Here is an 18,888-nt window from a genome sequence, read left to right on the forward strand (position 1 = left end):
TGGTAAAAGCACTGGAGCAAGTGTGTACCCAACAGGTAGTAGTAGTCAATCCCTAATTACATCTGTACCCATTTCATTTCAGGTTTGATTCAAGAAAACTTACTAACTTTGAGAAGTACCTTATTATGATTCTATGTTTTCCACTGGTGCAGTTATGAATATCAGCATCTCTTCTAGCAGGAAAAGGTCAAAACTATCTGAAGGTCTACAAAGGCACAAAGGACAACTCAGCTGGTACCCTGGGAATGTTCTTAGTTTACATACCACAGAAAGACAGCTAGAAAACGATTCCTGCTGAACCTGAATAAATATGCTTGCAACATCATTAATGGATTCTATTTCCTGTAACTGAAAGGCAATTTGATAAATCATCCTTTGCCATCATGCCACTAATTGCATTGGATTCTGAAAAAAAAAAAAAACAAACCCAAACCAAAATGATTTTTTTAGAAAAGCCACAAATCCTGAAGGTACACTGCTGGCAAGCCCTGGAGTGTTTATATTACAAGCCAAGCAATTTAAATAATCCCCAAGTTCACTACGTTCAGCTAGATGCTCAGGAGAGGTCTTCTCTTCCATTGGCTTCCACGAATACACCAATATAGTGTGTCTTATTTTTCACAACTGATAGGTTTTGTGTGGGTAGGACTAAATTACAGTAGCAGGATTTTAACAACTGCGGAGAAGACTGTAAAACTTTCTGCCCCTTATTAACTACTGTGTGGCTATTAGGTTTATGGGCAATGTTAACATTGCAGCATAGGAACAAAAACATTGTAAAAGGTCTCCAAAATGTTGGGAAGCAATTTTTCCCAAGAGAGGCAGGGGGCCCTCCCAATCCCAGTAAGGTATGGAAGGGGTTATGCGGCACACATGTAAAACTGGATTAAACTCTCTGTTGCTAAGTAATTAAACCTAATTGTAAATCTGGGCAAGTGCTAATTTTAAAACCAAGGTCCCTGTTCAGAGCTCCAAAATCTCTACTGAAAGTTCATGAAAATGAAAACTGCCTCTTTAAAAGAAATCAGCTTGCAGGTCCCCAGAACGGAGCCCCTGGGCAAGTGGTTCAAAATATGATTTTTATAAACAAATCTGACATAGCAAACTTAATGCAAAACCCTATGCATATAACATCACTTATGTGTGCAACTCGTTTAAATTATAGCTGTAGAGAGAAGGAAATAAAACTGGCATATTAACCTTTGGCACAACACTGCTCACATACTAGCAATGTTCAGCAGCAGATATTATTGTGACTCCCACTAGTATTGTCACAGTGAAGGGTCTGTCAGAATTCATGTTCAAAACCTCTACAGTCAGAGATTATTAATTCAGCCATAAGCATTCGTTCCAGACCTACCTTGGCATGTACAGTCTTAAGAACAAAATCTTTTTTACTGCAACTTATCTTTCCCTGTCACCATTGTATTTAAAGTCGCTGAATGTAAAAATAAAACAGAAATTCATGAAATACAGCATTTCCTCATTGCCATCATATTTAAAACACTGAATGCAAAAAGAAAACAAACCAGAAATTAATTAAATATAGCATTCCACAGCATATTGCTATAAGCTCACTGGATGCCTTGGTTCCCTAATGTTCTTCTTAAAGAATGGTCTGCTATTTCTTCCTCAAGAGAGAGGGCCCTCAAGGACAAACTAAATGCATAAGCAAGATGGACTTAAAAAACAATTTACAAATTAAATTTAAAACATTCTCAGATTTTTATTTTTTTGTGTGTGAATGCTCCACATTATTGAATACATTCTTATATAACTAACAAAAGCATCATATGAAATGAGCCTTCCTTATTAAATAATTACTGCTAGTAGCTTTGACAATGTCACTCAGGCCCTGATGCATGTTCTCAGCCTGTCTATGTGCTCCAAAACATTTTGGACAAAAGTTTCAGGCACAGGACTTACACAACAGCTTGGGGTGTACTTTGATTTGGTTTCTTCATGAATCTCGAAAATGAAAACTGGTTCATTACACACCAAGGCCATGAGGCTTACCCATGGGTAATGCTGATTTTACCTGGAGAACAGTTAGCCTTCAGAGTGACGGTAAGTGGAGATGCAACCCAGCACAGGTCCAAGTGAGAACATTTCTTGGCTCTTTATTTCAGAGAGTGACTCCTAAAACGAAAAGAACTAAACAAGTTTATAAAGTTGACATTAAGTGAATGAATCATGAGAGATAGTAAGTACGACAGCAAGACAAGTTTTGGAGTCCCACTGCAGTTCCCTTGCCAGTGAAGCAAGTGCAGACCTGCTGCTATGCTGGAGGATAAAATGGTTGAAAATATAATCTGGTTGTTGGAAAAACCATCAGATTTAAGAGAAGTTACTTTACCAAAATATCACAGGGCCATCACAAGACACATTTGTATTATATATCTTTAAATGACATCTAGACAGATTGGTTTAAGCAAGCCACACTTTCTCTACTATGTGGAAGAATCTTGAGAGCCACTTCTATTTCCCTGACTCCCTTCTGCCAGCAACCCTCAGGCCAAGCTGTGACATGGGCAGTGCTAAGCAGAGGAATACATGATGTACTCTAAGCACTACGGGATTAAGAATGTGATGTCTTTTGTATCCTTACTTCCTCTGATCAAACTGGGACAAATAATGTCTGCAGAAGCTGCTATACAAGCTGTACCTAGCACAGGGCCAAAGATCAATGTATGTGAAGCAGAAGGGGAAAAAAAAGGACAGATTTTGAGTTCCAAAAATAAGCTGCGAAGAAACTTAATCCTCAAAGGTCAGATGTACATCTGAAAGGCCCAGGCCATGCCTTTGTATCAGAATGTTACAACATTAGCCCTAATGACTTAATAGTTTTGCCCTTGACTTGTGTCAACAGGAACCTATCTTATTACATGGTAAATTAGTTGCTTCCAGCCTACTCCAGACTCCTAGGTGAAGGGAAGACAGAGGCACTTCTAGCAAAATTAGAAATGTAACCTAGTATCTAAACAGTATTGCTTAGTAGCATTTTAATTTTTAGACAAGTGTTTGATTCAAGGAAGGCTGGACACAATTGTGGGGAAGAAACTACCATGTTTGGCATTCAGCAGCCAAAATTAAAAGGAAGGCATCTCCTTTGCACACTGTTGTGCAGTGTCATCAAAGGTCATCGTCTGCTGCAGATACCAAGGGATAATGAGCTGGGGTCAGGCGTAATGATGGTAGGCTCTAGGTAACAGAAGATGCTTTCTTATGCTCCTTCCCTTCTCTCAGAGAAGTCTGCATCCTTTACAGGCTTTCTTCACATCCACACAGAAAGCGTTTCCAATCCTGGCACATCACAAAGCCACCAGGTGACCAAGGTGTGTTAGCACCTAACTATTCAGAGCCTCTCCTTGCATAAAACCAGGACAAACAGTAGTTTCTAAAAGATTACTGTTACCAGGCAATTGTCTCATTCTATTTAAATTGAGATATTCCATATTTTCTGATTTATCTGGAAGGCTTTGCTTCACATCTGTCCTAAAAACCTGTCTCCTGTCAGCTAGACAAAGGGCTACTTTTCACAACAAATAAATAAGAAGGGAGAGACATGCTTATACAGTTATTTAAGTCTTCTTTAAGGAGTTCTATAGGCAAGTAAGATGCAGCTCCAGACACTAGACTTTTAAATCATTTAAAGCTGACATAAGCTGATCCTAGGCACAGTTTATAATCATGTTTTTACTTTTCACTTCTGACAATTACAAATTGTATTAGCTCCACAAGTATTCCTATTCAGCAGTATTGTCAAAGTCCATTCATTCCAGTCTCATAACAGCACACCAATCTTTGCTTTGCCAGCCTCTATCCATAACCTTCATCCAATTGTTACCAACCATACAGGGAATGGCAGGAGAGATCTACAGCCTGCAAAAAAACCCCCCCTCATCTGCAGTCTGTGGTAGATGCAGCTCCTCATGTTTCAATGTGTTTTTCAGACCATCTCAGCTTGACAGGAAGAAGCCTGGCATTCTCTAAGCATGTGGCACTTGTAACCTTTGAAGATGTTCAAAAGAAAAGAGAAAAAAAAGTAAACGAAAGGTTTTAACCATTCTGCATGAAGTTGCATGAAAAGTCTTGGGGCCTAACTGGACTGGAACTGTTTTAAGTACTTCTCTACTACAGCAGCGGTGCGTCATATGAAAGGCTATGTTTGGCATCTATCCACAGTTATAAATAAAAAGCATATTTATCTTTGGTCATGCATATAATTTAGAAGTCAGACAGAAGAAATCTTTTTTTCTCCTTTTAAATTTGTAGCAAGCCCAAGATAAATTCTTATAAATTATTTCTTTTAAAAGGAGGAAAAGAAAAAAACAATAACAGAATGGCTTGGCTATTTGGAAATCTGGAAAACAGATTATTTCTTTGGATGGAACAAAGTGTGTGTATGTGTCATCATGACTTTAAACAGTTCCACGGTTCCCCATGGAAATACTTAATTGAAGCTAATAAGATGTGGAGTTATCAGTGGTTTCCATGATAGATCTCACATGGTCTCCCCAAGATGTTTTACCTCCTTTAAAACTTATTGACCTAAGACTGTGTTAACTAGCGATCTGAGCAGCAACAACTGCAGATACTAAACTGGAGTGAAACGCTACTCACAGACGGGACAGGAGTTTGGGCAGACCTTGTAACCCCAACCTCTATGCGACACAAACCCTTCAACTTCTGATTTGTAGCATGTATGACAATCTCCCATAGAAATCTTGAAAGACAAGACTTATTTGCCTCTTACCACTTGCAGCATGGGTCAGAAGTCCTTCATCAGAAAATTTGGAAAGAAACTATTGCCAGCAGACTACGGATCCCAACGCAAATCTTCCCTCAATTACCATGCTTTGTAAGGTGATCCTACAAGCTCCTCCCCAACACTACAGAGGACCAGGCCCACCTTCTGTTAAGCAGATCATGAGTACATGCTAAGAATATTTTTTACTAGTTACAACAACAAAAAAGTGCTCTTCTTACCTCTCAGTTTGGAAAAGTAAACCCCTGCTGTATTTGACATGGATATATGGTGTCCATAGATAGTAGTACATTTTTAACCATAAGCATGTATCTACACGACCAAATGGAGAGCCAGTAAAGCTTTCTGTATGTGCAGAAACAGGTTATTTGGCATCTGCAAAGTGTAGGAGCTTTGTAAGCATCTGTATATACCCATTTCTGATAATATCTCAAAATAAATTTGGCTTGAGCCAATGTATCTGTGTCACTGTACATGATTAAACCATTCTGATGTTTATGGAGGAAGAAAGGTTTTTCCTATATTGACAGCAGCAGATTTTATAAAGGATTTTGGGTAGAGGTAATCTGCATAACTTTGGCACTCATTTCACACCTACGTTTTAGGTAATTAATTAAACTGTCTTCCTAAAAACGGCCAAAATTAAGCAGCTTATTTTCTTTCAGGAAGAGAAATCTGTAGACTTTTCTAGCATAATCACATTTTGCCTTCAGCAATGTTTTTTTTTTTTTCCTGAAAACATATTCCCTGCACCTGCATCCACTGCATGTGTTTCTTTTTAATGTTAATATTCCTTTCAAATATACCATCCCCACTGATAAAGTCAAGTACATGTCTATGGGCTGTAAGGTCAAGTTCAGTGTACCACCTATCAGTAATTACGTCAGTCAGCAGCAAGCACAGTGCATTCATTAACCTATAAGCAACCTTGGTATTTAACTTACACTGACCAATATTGTATTCAGTGTTAAAGAAACTGCGTGCAAATACTATGATACAGGAAACGCAAGGATACAATAGATGCCATGGGGTAACATTGCATTTGGAAATAGATGAGGTCAATATAAAGGGTGAATCATAAGATGAAACAACTACTTTGCAGCTACTTACGGACAGGGACAGCCCAGGGAACCAACACTCAGGATTAATACAACATTCTTTCGGCAGTAAACGAAGTGAACAGGAGCTTTGCATTCATTTTCTTGCCAGCAAGGAGCAAAAGCCACCTCCTGAAGGCAATTCCTATCTTAGGTATCCAAACTCTGACACACTCGGAGACACCTCTGACTCCTCACTGACTATACAGGGAAGCAAGGGCAACTGAGCTCCTAAGTCAGGTGTCTTGTGTAGTTAGCAAGAAAAGAATCCAGGCTGAACTTTCTGACATATTTCTGTTGCCAGTTTCCACATAAGACAGTCTGTAACTTTATGTGTGTTCCTTAAAATACAAAAGTGCCTAAGATTTACAAGGTTAGCAATGTACATTGCTGTAAGCAGCACGCAAACTCAGATGCTGTGGGATTCTTACCAGTGCAAGTTTTCATCCATCTCAGCATATGGATGAACTAAGCAGAAGAGAAGCAAGCCTGATTGTAATTACATTAAGCACTCTGGCAATAAGGAAAAGTTTGTACTTGTACACAGATGGCTTTATGTTACAATGCTATAAATGTGCCAAGTTTCATGGCTTCACCACATGACACACGGAAGGGGCTTGATCCAAAGTCTGTGCAAACCTGCTGAAGAGCTCTGACTGATTTCAGTGCATTTGCATCAAGTTTATGGGAAGTCCACTGGACACACCTGGAAAAGGGAACAGCATTTTGTACTAAAACGCAATTATTTTTAGACCATTTTTAACACCTGGTTTGTCTTTGTTAGTCCAAGTCTTCATGCTTTGGTGACTCTTTTCCTTTAAAGGAAAAACAATAAAGTCCAGTTCAGGTTGATTAAAATGACTTTGAGTGCCCACTGTAGACCCCAGCTAAGCTGGAAACTTAAACTTTGCAGACTTCATGGAAACTACCTGGGGGAAAAAATATTACATTCTTATTCTATGAGGCCTCCTGAGTTTTTCTGGTGTTTTTGATTCAAGTCCTCTTTTCTGTGACCCTCCCACCCCTACTACTTCATGAAGGTAAGAGATTTTTAAACTTACTTTAAAAGTCCTTAATTCAGAAAAATAAACAAAAATTCTGTCAACCCATTCCCCAGTGTCTCACCATAACTTATTTTAGAGTAATAAATCTTCACCCTGACAGCGCTCTGATGATGCATTACATTAATACATCATAATGACAATACTTGTGATATATGATGGATATATTTTCTGAAAGGGATATCACCTATACATTCCATCTTCCCAGCACAGCAGAAGATTGTTTGGGAAAAGGGGGAGAGGGGGAGGTAAAGGATGTTCTTTACCCAGAAGGCAAACTCTCACAAAACAATATGGAATTAAGTTGATTGCCCTTGTTAAAATACCAAAAAGAATAAAAAATAAAACGCCTTCTGTACACAAACAATTTCTATCAGTAGGATGACCTGTTTGTTCCTCAAATACTGATATTCAGGCTGGAATATAAAAGGGAAATTCTTTAATATACTTATATCAGTCATGCTAACACAGGAGAAACAGAGTAGGAAACAATCACAATGACTTTGATAGGGTTGAAAGATTGTGATAATGAGAGGTGCGATATTCAAAAGTGTAACTAAGGAGGTCTGCAAACAGAAATAACTGACAGCCTCAGTGAATAACCCGGTGAGAGCTGTGTATGCTCCAAAGAGTCACTTATGGCTGAAACGAACAAAAATCTTTTCAGTGCCTGAGCACAGACAAGGTGATGATAGGGCTTTACAGTAGGAAATAAAGTTCATTTCTGACATGGGTATCTGGCCTTCCACACCACCACTGCACATAAGAACCAGATCATAGGCTGGTGTTTGCTGTGCTAGGCTCTGCACGAACAAAGACAATCCTGGCCTCAACCAATTTAAACTCAATTTCCAAGGTTTAGAACACAAAATCGGGCCCTTGCTTAGAAAACCCTGCTGTCTGAGCAAAAAGTAGTAGTAACTGCTCCAAAGGCTCATCTTGCACAAATGACTGTATGAGCTGAGCAGTATGAGATTTGACAGGCACCTTTGACAATAACTGGTCTAAAGTGGCCCTACTGATGCACTTGGCTTACACACAGGTAACTGACGACAACCTCAGTGTCCCTGTTCTTGGCATAAAGATAGCAAAGCCAGTCAGAAACTACCTTGAGTCTACTGATAGCCTTCCTTATTCAGAAACAGAGTCTTTCACTACCAGGCTACTGAACTCTTAGTATTCAGCTTAGTTGCAGAGAAAAAAAACCAAAAGTGGAACAACGAGCTTATGGCTTTTTTTAGAGGTTTTGATACTAATCTGATGTTTTGGTGAAAAACTTGACTTTTGCCGAACACTTACAACAGACTCCCTTCAACACCAGACTGCTGTCGGCTACCCACACTCCGCAACTATCTGAAGCCCATTTGGACCATGTTATTAATATTCCTGAGGTCTTGTGCTACGAGTGATTGGCAAACTCTTTGAGAATAAACATCTTCTGTGACCTCTTTCCTCTTACAGGCTTATCCACAGGTACTCATTGTGCCACTGAAATGGAGCCTGATGATAAATGTTCTGGCCTGGCAAATACTCGCCTGTGCCTCTGCAAAGGACTAATGCGAAGAAAAGCATACGAAACGCTTTCTGTTTCTCTTTGGCCGTGCTGTTGCTGCAAGGGTAGATCTGTTGCCTGTTTTCTGAAACAACTTGGAGGCCTGAGGTATTTCTTTGTCAGCTGAAGAATTAGTAAACAAAATTCCTCTGAGACATTTAGTGGGAGAAAAAGATGTTGCAATTAAGATTCACCAGAAAGGATTAAAATATTACAATAAGAGTGAAATACAAGGAAATATGTATCTGAGCATATATTTCAGTGTGCAGTCATCCCAGCTGACAAGCAAATTAGATTTGAATGCAGTGGCACTAACAGCAGTGTAAAGTTCTGCATAAACAGAGGCCTTGGACACTGCTGTTTTGACTTTGCTAGAAACACTTGAGGGAAAAGCCTCAAACTGCTGATAGGGACTGGCAGGTCTCACTCCGTCTCAGAAATGCTAAAGATGAAAACATCAAGAGTGCAAGCACAGTGACAGGAGTGTCGATGTTACTCTGTTGAACACATGAAAACAAGCGACGATGCCCAATGCAAAGCACTGCAACAACCACACTCTCTGAATGTGAATGGAGTGTTTCTGAAAGGTACTTATTGACCTCTGAATCTTCAATCTGCAAAAGAGATCTGAGCTATAATGAATATAGGAAGACACTATATGATAGCCATGGTGCCTTGCTAGCAAACCTGTCTCCTGAGGGTTGATTACAGGCAAAAAGAAAAAAGTTCTAATGGAAATCAGCTGATACAATCAACCCTACTAAATCCACTTCACTTTTCTATGACCACTTTTAAGAGCCTATTGTAATGTTATTTTGCATTGCAAGCATTTGTCCTTCAGTTGTTGAACGGAAACAACCAGCTCATTTTGTAGATGAGCCATCAGTTTCTGGATACTGCTGCTCTGAGTCAAGCAAACTGCATTACCAAGTCCCATCAATGCTAGGTTTCTTGGGCATGCCAGATGTCCTCTCACTTACAGAAAGAAAAATAATAAATCAGTGTCTTCAAAAGCACCAAGAAAAATGCTAACTGACTCGCACTGGGGCCAAGTATATACTTAGGAGTTATAAAATAACTGCTTTTCGATGACTTTACAGCAGGGATAGCACCCCATTTTTTGCCAGGAATGCAAAAATGCTATTTCTGTCCTAGCTCAGCTTACCCTGCTATTTTACCCTAGGGTGAGGTAGGGAAGTAATACTACAAAAGCTTTTCAAAGATACTCCATGCAAACAAAGCAGAGATCTCTGTCTATTTTTCTCTGATGTCTTTTCCTCTTGGAGCCAACTTTTGCTCTTTTCATTGAACACAGCTCTGGATAAGATGCTGTAATTTTAGTTGCTATTAAAGTCTAACATGATTTTCCTGCATTTACTTGTTCCTGACATTGAATATTCAAAGCAGAGTTCTGCTTATTCTTTCACCCATTTTTTGTCTGATGTTATTGTGAAAATTAAAGAAGTGTCTGTATTGCCTTTCATGCAGGAATACAGTGACTTTCAGGTTCACTTTTAAACCCAGTGACATAGGTTTAAAAGAAATTATTAAAAATTTGAAATGGGGCATCTTTATTAATAAGGCTAGCTGACTCCAATGATTTTATTAGAATGTCCTTTGCTATTTTTCCTTGGATGTTAGGTGAGAAGCATATATAGAAAGTCCTGTTAACCGTCATACAATCCATAGACTCATATTATTGTAAAAAAATTACTCAAAGTTCACACAAAACAAAAGCGAAATTACCCCAAAGGAATCTCTGTGTTTCAAGACAATTTTCTTGCTGAGTTTCAAATATTAAAACTCTCCCAGTTGTTAAATAAAGAGTGATGAGAAAATGCATGCAATTTTAATTTCCACTGGGATTATGCCTGGTGTGAGACAATCATGTTGTTAGATATTTTTCTAAAGACTAAAATAATGTTATAGCATCTGTGAAGCATGTTATGAAGAACAAGGCACTGAAATAAAAACATTTTTATCCCAGACTGGCTACTTGTTAGGCTTTTTGCTGAAATTGCTTGAATCAGAATTTATGCAAAGCTTTATTATCTAAGACACTTAAGCTCAACTTGGTTTAAATGATGTACCTATTAGCTTATATATCTTGTAGTTAGTGAATGCTTGATACATCAACTAAAGAAAATCTATGCAAGTCCAATGGGTATTTATAAAAACATAAGATAATGTTCACTTGTTTACCCCCCCAGCAGTGCCAAAGCAACAGCATTCTTTAAAATCAAAGCTGATGTTCACAATGCTCCCTGCAAAGCCCCTGGTTAGCGGAATGGCTGGGTATTTCCAACACCTGTACGCTCGCCTTTGTCCTCTGGGGTCTGGCAGGATTTCAGCTGCTCTTAAAAGATATTTGTAGGGAGACCAAAAAATGGGGAACGACAAAGAGAAACTTTCAAAAACAAATTACAGTCTTAAATATAACTAGTTCATAATCCCTAGCTCATAATCAGGCGCTGAGAACCAGATATACCAGATATGAAGTATCACACTATAATTGTAAGGAGGAATTTGCTTGGGAGATGAATTTGGCTCTGGCTGGGAAAGAATTTAAAGGGATTTACTAAACAGCTCCATTGTCAGAAAACTAAAAATGTCAGCAGAGACTATGAAAGCGTACTGCTAGAAAAGCAAACATTACCTTGTTTGCTTTTGTTTATTGTTTTGTGTGTCAGATCTGTAACTTTTCCTAAAATGCTTCAATCTGGAGGAAGGAAATAACACTAATGAAAATACTTATTACCTGACAAATGTGTCTTTTTTATAACTGAGGGTAAATATTACAATATTGTCAGTAAATACTGGCAATAATGTATGTTTTAGTTTCGGCACTCCTTTAAATGTGGCAAAGCAAAAAGTCGTGGGATGTGCCTTCTTCAGACTCCTTTTCCTGCTCACGCAAGCATCCATCTTGAACAACTTTTAGGAACCTACAAAGTCCTTCTTTTCTATTAGTAGTGTTATTCAGTAATACACTTTAGACAATGGTGGGTTAGGAGAAATACTAATTTTCATCTCACTCCACTTTCAGTTTTCATAAAGGAAACTGCTCTCTAGGAAATGCATTATCCAGCCATAGTTTATGTGAAACCAAATTTTTCCAAGTCTTCTTATATTTGATTGTCCTGATGCAGGAGTTTTCCAAGGGAGATGTTCCAGAGGAATTTCCTAGGTTAGAGGGCAGCTTGTTTGCTTTGTGTTGTTTCCTGTTAAGTTCCAAACTTCGTCATGGAACGGGTAAAATCTCAGCAACCGAATCACATTTGTAGCTCTTGGCCTAACGCTTGTCTGAGCGTAATGAATGGGTAATGGTAGGAATTTCACCCTGTATTCCTCGACAGGCAGCTGCATACCTGAGAAGAGCTGTACGAGTGACAGGGAGTTTATGTATCCTGGAGATATGGAGAAAAACAAAGGGAAATAGAAAACAAGTGAGAAAAAAATCAGTGGCAAAATCAGCAGTTACTCTAGTGGAACTATACTGCTGGTTCGTTTTTTTGGACTTGATTTAGAAAGAAAAATAATAGGCACATTTTTTCATATTTATTATGTCTGGAGGTGGTATATTTAAGCTGAATAGCCAGAGTGGGTGATAGGAGTGAGAATCTAATGACAATACTAAGAGGAATTTCAAGGCCAACCAAGAGTGAAGGAGACAATCTCTCTGCCCCCCACACTATTGACAAAGTGGCGCCTCTTCCATTTCCAAAGAGAAACTGGGGACAAAACAGTAGTAAAAAAGACAAAACAATGCCAAAATCAGGTTCTTGCAACAGTTCCAGCAAAAGCTGTTCCAAAGTCAAGTCAACAATAGCAGTAAATCCAAAAGCTACAATATGGGCTGTAGGAGGTACTGCACCTTTTTCCTTTCTTCTGAAAGGAAGAACCATCTGCAGGGTGTTAGTCCACTTGGAGGCTGACATGAAAGACCCTTACATTTCCATTCACACCCACCCAGCAGTGAATAGATTTCTCTAGATCAGTCCTACATGACTCATGCCCATGAGGCAGAGAGCACATAAAGACATCCCTACAGCCTGTAACCTTGGTAGTCTCCATGTGGGTTTCTGTAGGGAGGGGCTGGCCTGTAGTGTAGGTGGAGCTCAGGTAGCCCTGAGCTCCACCTCTAGGTTTCTCCAGAGCCAATGCCAGCCCTCAACAGCCTTTGTAAATTACATGGGAATTTACCTAGGGATGCCAGAAAGCCTGTACCAGTTCCAATAGCAAAGCTCAGACCTGTGTGGGGGCATTACCACATACCAGGGAACCCATTTTTCCACAAAGTTGCTACAGCTCGGGCTACAGCTTGCTAAATGGATAGCAAAGGGGTCAACAGCTGGCTAATTTCTCCTAAATGGCCAACAAGGTTTTAAAGCGTGCAGGGTCAGAAAGTCTCTGTCTCCACTGTGCTTCAGAAACACAATGCAACTTGACCTGGTTCTGGATTCACCTTTATTGTATCTGAAGCCCCCAAAATAACATTCTCAAAAAATACGTAGGACAGTTTTGCATGTGCAAGAACAGTAGTGAGCTACTTAAAAAATTAAGACAATATCATAGGGAATAGAACAGTTTGCAGTTTACTGTATGACACTGCAGCTGTCAAAAATGTAAACCATAGAAACAAAAGTTGAAATGAGAGACGAAAAGCAAATCTAACTGTCTTTGATGACTTCTGAACAATAAGGGGGGTTTCAGAGCTCATGCTGATGTAAACGGGAAGGAAAGAAAAGCCAGTCCCTGGAAATATGACTCAGAAAAAGTCAGGTCCGTTCCCCTCCATAGATTGTTTGTGTAAACAATGGGCATATTTAAACTCAAGTCTCAAAGACAGAGAATGGGAGATTAATACTCTCTACTTCTGTCCTGCCTAATGAGATTGTAAGATCTCTCATTAATTGTTTGTCCCAGTCATAGCACAGCTGAGACCAGACCTCCTTTGGGGCCCCTCTACTTTATGATGCAATTAATGCACATAACCCTATGCCATTTATAGTTCTCGAACCCCAATGAGTAACATGTGCTGGGATGACGGCTTTTTGTGATCGCCAGTATCTCAATGGCAGCAGGTCTCATTTCAGTCTGCATCTTTTGCATCTACCTGTTCTGTGTTATAACCCCCTAAGCTCCTGAGTGCTGGAGCTGCTGAAAAGCAAGAGTAAATCAGAGATGCACTAGATAACTCCTCACAGACATGCAACAGGCCAACTCTCCCTTATTTTACTTACAAAGGAAGGTTAAGTGGAAAAATGCAAAACCTCAACTGGGCCAGCACTTCTCACTTCAAGGTAAGTGACATTTTTTGTCAGTGCAAGGAGGATTTTGCTTAGTCTTTCTGTCCCACCTCACCTTTTCCAAAGCCATTTCTATTTCTCCACTGAAGAGATTTCCAGCCACAACTGCTTCATCATTAGATAAATTGCTTCTCTGTGCCAGAAAGATTTCATCCTATGTATTCGTTTATTTAACCCGTGTACCTCCATGAACTAACATCATCTTTGCATTTAATAGGCAGTAGTGAGGCATGCAAAATCAAAGCTATGTTCTGCTGAAACTGCAAGATGAAACACAAGAGCATTTCTAACTTCAGGGAGTTTTGTAGAGAGAAAATAGGAAGTGAAACAACTTTAAAAAATGCACACTTTTCTAATGCATTAAAGCCTTCATTGCTTTTGCCAAAACTTCACTTTTAAGAAGAACCAGCTGTGGGTTTGATTTCTATGTTTCTCAGCCATAAGTCAATAGAGGATTCAGTAGAGGATTCAATTTTAAAGCACAAGACCTATAACACACAGTGTGAATCATCTCTTGTCTGCATATAAGATAGAACAGATAGATAACACGCTTAGTGAAAGCTTTATCACCAAGGAAACATATTCATAAGCATTGAATCGAGCACCTTAACATTTACCACTCACTTTCAAAAAAATGCCAGCTGTAAATAAGTCCATACTCATAACCAGAAATATGTGGTATCTATCACTCATGCCTAGTTTAAGAATTACTCATCGCCTAAGAGTGGCAACGGGCAAAGCCAATTTGCAAAAGTTCATAGCTTCTGGAGATTTGGACTCTGATCTACCAGAAGTTAATTGTTTCAGAGAGATAATAATTTTTTGGTAATTATGTCCAACCAATCCATAAGTAACCCCTCACAGAATACGTTTTATCTAGTGCCACTTGCTATTTCCTAAAGGTCATGGAATCTCTTTTTCTCACCTCAAACGGCTCACCTTTCCTGGGTGCACTATGGGGAAGCATAATTCCAGCAGAGTGGAAATTCAGTCAGCAAATGAGGCATCGACATAAATATTCATGGGGGAAAAAAACTTTTGAAAAAATGTTGAGAAAAGAGAGTAGGTAAATCACAGCATCCTCGGGAGGCCACTAAGATCTGCACTGACAATTTACATAGATCTGCTTAAAATTTTGTCTGTAATTTCAGAAGTGTTATCATACTTACCAACTTATCGCCTTCTTGACAGTATTCAGGCATCTCTTAGCACTGGACACTTGATGGAGGATGGAACAGTTGCCCAGATGCCATGTGGCACCCCTTTGTCATATCCTTGATTTACAATCTGTGAATCAGCAAGAGAAATTATTCTCGATTACTCAGGGAAATGCTTATGCCCCACTCAATATACAACAGTTGTTCAGTTTTTGCAATGTGAATTTGACTTCCTAACTAGGATTCTTTCTCTACTTTTCAAAGCTGGACCTGATACAAAGGAAAGCCATGGGAGAAGCACACGAATTCACAGGGACCACCTGCATGTACAAGGTTAAGTTTCTGCACAAGCACTATAAGACACGTTGGATATTATCTCAGGGTAGAGTCCCAGTGGAGTTCAGCACAACTTAATGTGGTAGTGATCCAGTTTCAAGACAAAAGATTGCAGGAAAAATTTTAAAAATGCTTGATTATGAACTTGTTTTGCTTGTGGCTGTGGTCACTGATAACACTTCTATTGACCTTGGTAGCAAAAGAAGGAAGCTGATGCTATGTGCCGTTAGAAAGCCAGCTCTGAAAACACACTATATACTTAAAATATTTGACTCCTTGCAGTTAATCTTACAAAGATGCACATCCATAGAGACCTTTGTTTAACAGAAAGTTCTCTGAACTCAATCCATGTCTGGCTCCTGTCTGCTTCCATGAGGCTAAATAGATACAAATGGAGTCATTTGCCAACTCAGGACTCAAATCACCAGGAGTCATCATAATGCCCAGAAGAAACTGAGGCGTAGAATACCAGAATCCAGCAGCAAAACTTGACCATTCAATGAAGAATGAGATATAAAGGATTACTTTCAAGTCACTGACCATGAAGAAAAAGAACATCGAATGGTGGGTAATGATGCAATCTTGAACTCTCACACCATATCTCGGTAAATATTACTGCACTATAATTGAGTTCATCAGGTTCCATGAGTGTGCCTATACTTTTTTCTCCATTTCTGGATGATTTCTATTGGTGTTACGCAAAGGACACTACTGTCTACTGGGAGATTGCCTGTGCTAACCTGAAGCATATTCTTTTGAATTGTTTATTTCACCCTTGTTTATAGCTTACCAGGTCTCAGATCCTCCCTAATGAGGACAGTGACCAGACAGCTAGAACATACATACTTTTTATAAGGACAAAATCAGAAGCAATGTTAAGGTTTCCTTCTTTTCTTTTTCCTCTTCTTCTCTGTTCTAAAGAAAACCTTTTATTCAACCCTGATGGCATAAAAGAAGGTGATGTCATAATTTATGATATTAAACTGGTTACTAAAATGTCATTACACAAGTGATGTTTTAATTGATGATGTTAAACTGGTTAACAGGAAAGTGTCAAGTGTCACTTTCATGACATAAACTGCCAGTTATGATTATATAATATCAATTATTCTTTGGAAAACTGCATTAGATCAGTTAGTTCTGAACCAATGTAGTTGGGGCAGGTTCATATTTTTTTAAACGCTGTTCATCCAGTTCACATTATTAGGAGTAAAATATACTTTGGATGCAGTTTAGACTTTTATAACTCTCCCCTTGAAACATAATACCTACCTTTCTCATTTGCCCTTTCAGCTGCCGTCAGATCACAGTGAGCTAAAAAGAAAGCAGTGAGATAAATTGTATAGCCTTAACTGAGCTTGCCTTGTTCTGCAATCTTATAGAAACCAAACTTCTGAGTTGAAGGTAGACAAAAATAACATAACATAATTTTAATAGTAGGTTAAATATAGAACATTAGGATTTGATGACAGGATGTTGGTTTCTATGAGCCCTGCTTTGACGCTCGATCTCCTAAAGCTTTAGCGTCCAGCTGTTCTCCAAATTCCTCTAAATCTTATTCAGGCACAGAACCAAAAGAACATATTAATATCCAAAATGCATGTAGCCAGATCTTAAAAACTTAATCCCTTCTAGGGATAGTTACAAGTAAAAGCAGCAAGTTTAGTTCATATATACTCTCTGGGTCCAACAGGAGTAGGCTGAATCACCACTGATGCTGATCTGATCTAGCAAGTTTATAACATTTCCCTAGTCAAAGCTGCATTTTGTTCCTTGCTGTCAGTGACACATCTCTGGCTAACTGGCAAAGCTATTCAGAGATGCCCTGATAACAAGTTAGATACAGCATAACAGGATGAGATTTTTATGGGAATTTCCCAGCTGTAATCTTATACATATTATAGGAGAACAGGTACGCTCACATTAACGAGGGCAAAAGCAACAGGCAGGAATATCTCTTGGTCAAGACTGTTGGATTTATCTGAGTTTAAATAAAAGGATTGCTCCCTTTAGATCTCCCCTATTTTAAAATGGCAAAAAATTACAATGGAAAGATAAATGATGTACACCAATGCAACCACACTGACCCTGAGAGACAGCAAGGACTCCAAAGCCAACAAAATTGGCTGCTAAATAAGCCACACTATTACTTTCCTGAACAACTTTGTGCTCAGACCAATGCTACCTTATAATGAAAGCTGGATGTGGAGGTGACTGTAAGGGCCACACTTCACTCCTTTCCCATACTAACTTTGATCAGCTCAGATGCTGCATTTCATGGCAGTGGTCTTGGAGGTTTGATCAAAGGAGTTGTGGAAAGTCCCAGGGAGGAGCTGCAAAGAGGCAAGGGAGAAACGTGCTAAGAAATACTCAGAAACACACACGTGATTTTCATTAGGCTTAATGGAGATGGTGGAAATTAATCTTCAGGGCAAGGCTTTGAAAACTTACCTCATGATTTCATCCATGCAAAAAGAATCTGTTGTCTCCTTTTAAGTCTCTTGTTCTCTACATGGCTTTGCAAGTAATGAATTTTGGTATTATCCCACTTCCTCCATTTTTTCCACAAGCTTAATGATGATTACTGACCTGAGTTCACTAAAGAAAAAAAAAAAAAAGAGAAATAAAGAAAATTAGAAAACAGGAAAGAAAGATGCTAAGTATTGATTATCCATATGTACCACGTGTTTTATTACCCATGTATCTCTAGGTAGCATTCTACTTGTCAGATTTTGGGGACACACCAATTCCATCAGATATCAGATCCTTAATGCAGATGGTCAAATAATGCCACAATTTTGAAGGTTTATGCCCTTATACCTGCTATCACATCTCCTCTATCCCAGACATTCTCATTGGAGCCAGTAACTATTCTTCTCTTTTTCCTGACTGGCTATAATTATTTAAAATACACTTTCAAGTCAGAGAGAGCTCGCGTCAGGCGTATAAGTGATGCATCATATCACTCTGATTTACATAACAAGTCAGATAACATCTAAGCATTAAAGTGTGCACACTTGTTGACATGACAGAAGGTTGAAATCCTGTGAGACATCTGCCTCTTAAAAGAAAGATGAGGATAAAAATCCTTTCAAAACCTTAGCAGGTCAAACCTGCCCATCCATGTAGTTGCTGCATCATGGAAACACACCCATAGCGCATGGTAGTACCGATCAGTCTGCAACAAGGCTCCAGCTTACAAAAGCAAAATTCCTGCTAACATTTCATTGTAACTGGAAGAAGGCACCCAGACAGTGGTGGGTTTTCTTAAAAGTTATATCATAATTTATAATTGGTTGTTAATTAATGTCAGATCACAGTGGAATTCCTATGGAATTGCAGAGTAGAGCCTCTTTAATTACTGGTTTATAATTATAAATCTCACTGGAATGAATAACACAAGAACTGTAATAAATGATGATGATCTTGGAAGACTTCTTGGACTAATAAAATCTTCATATATGCATCTTAAGCAATTTTAGAAGTCATCTTCATCTGGGGCAGAAAACATATTCCATGATGCAGGATTCCCATTCTTGCATTATGCAAGAACAAAGAGAAAAAAAATCTTACATGTTATTTCACAACTAGAGCGGTTACATCTTGTG

The 18,888-nt window shown here is 38.9% G+C and overlaps 1 long non-coding RNA gene across 1 annotated transcript; it reads right to left on the bottom strand.

The window, feature by feature from the left end:
• Positions 1-16,561: 16,561 nt before the first annotated feature.
• On the bottom strand, positions 16,562-17,872 carry LOC115609857. Its single transcript, XR_003992013.1, has 3 exons — positions 17,732-17,872; positions 17,532-17,613; positions 16,562-16,594 (listed from the first exon to the last, which is right to left on the bottom strand). It is a non-coding gene; the product is annotated as an uncharacterized LOC115609857 (long non-coding RNA).
• Between the last annotated feature and the right edge of the window lie 1,016 nt (positions 17,873-18,888).

The sequence above is a fragment of the Strigops habroptila genome, chromosome 6 (assembly GCF_004027225.2).
Source record: "Strigops habroptila isolate Jane chromosome 6, bStrHab1.2.pri, whole genome shotgun sequence".
Lineage (NCBI taxonomy): Eukaryota > Metazoa > Chordata > Aves > Psittaciformes > Psittacidae > Strigops > Strigops habroptila.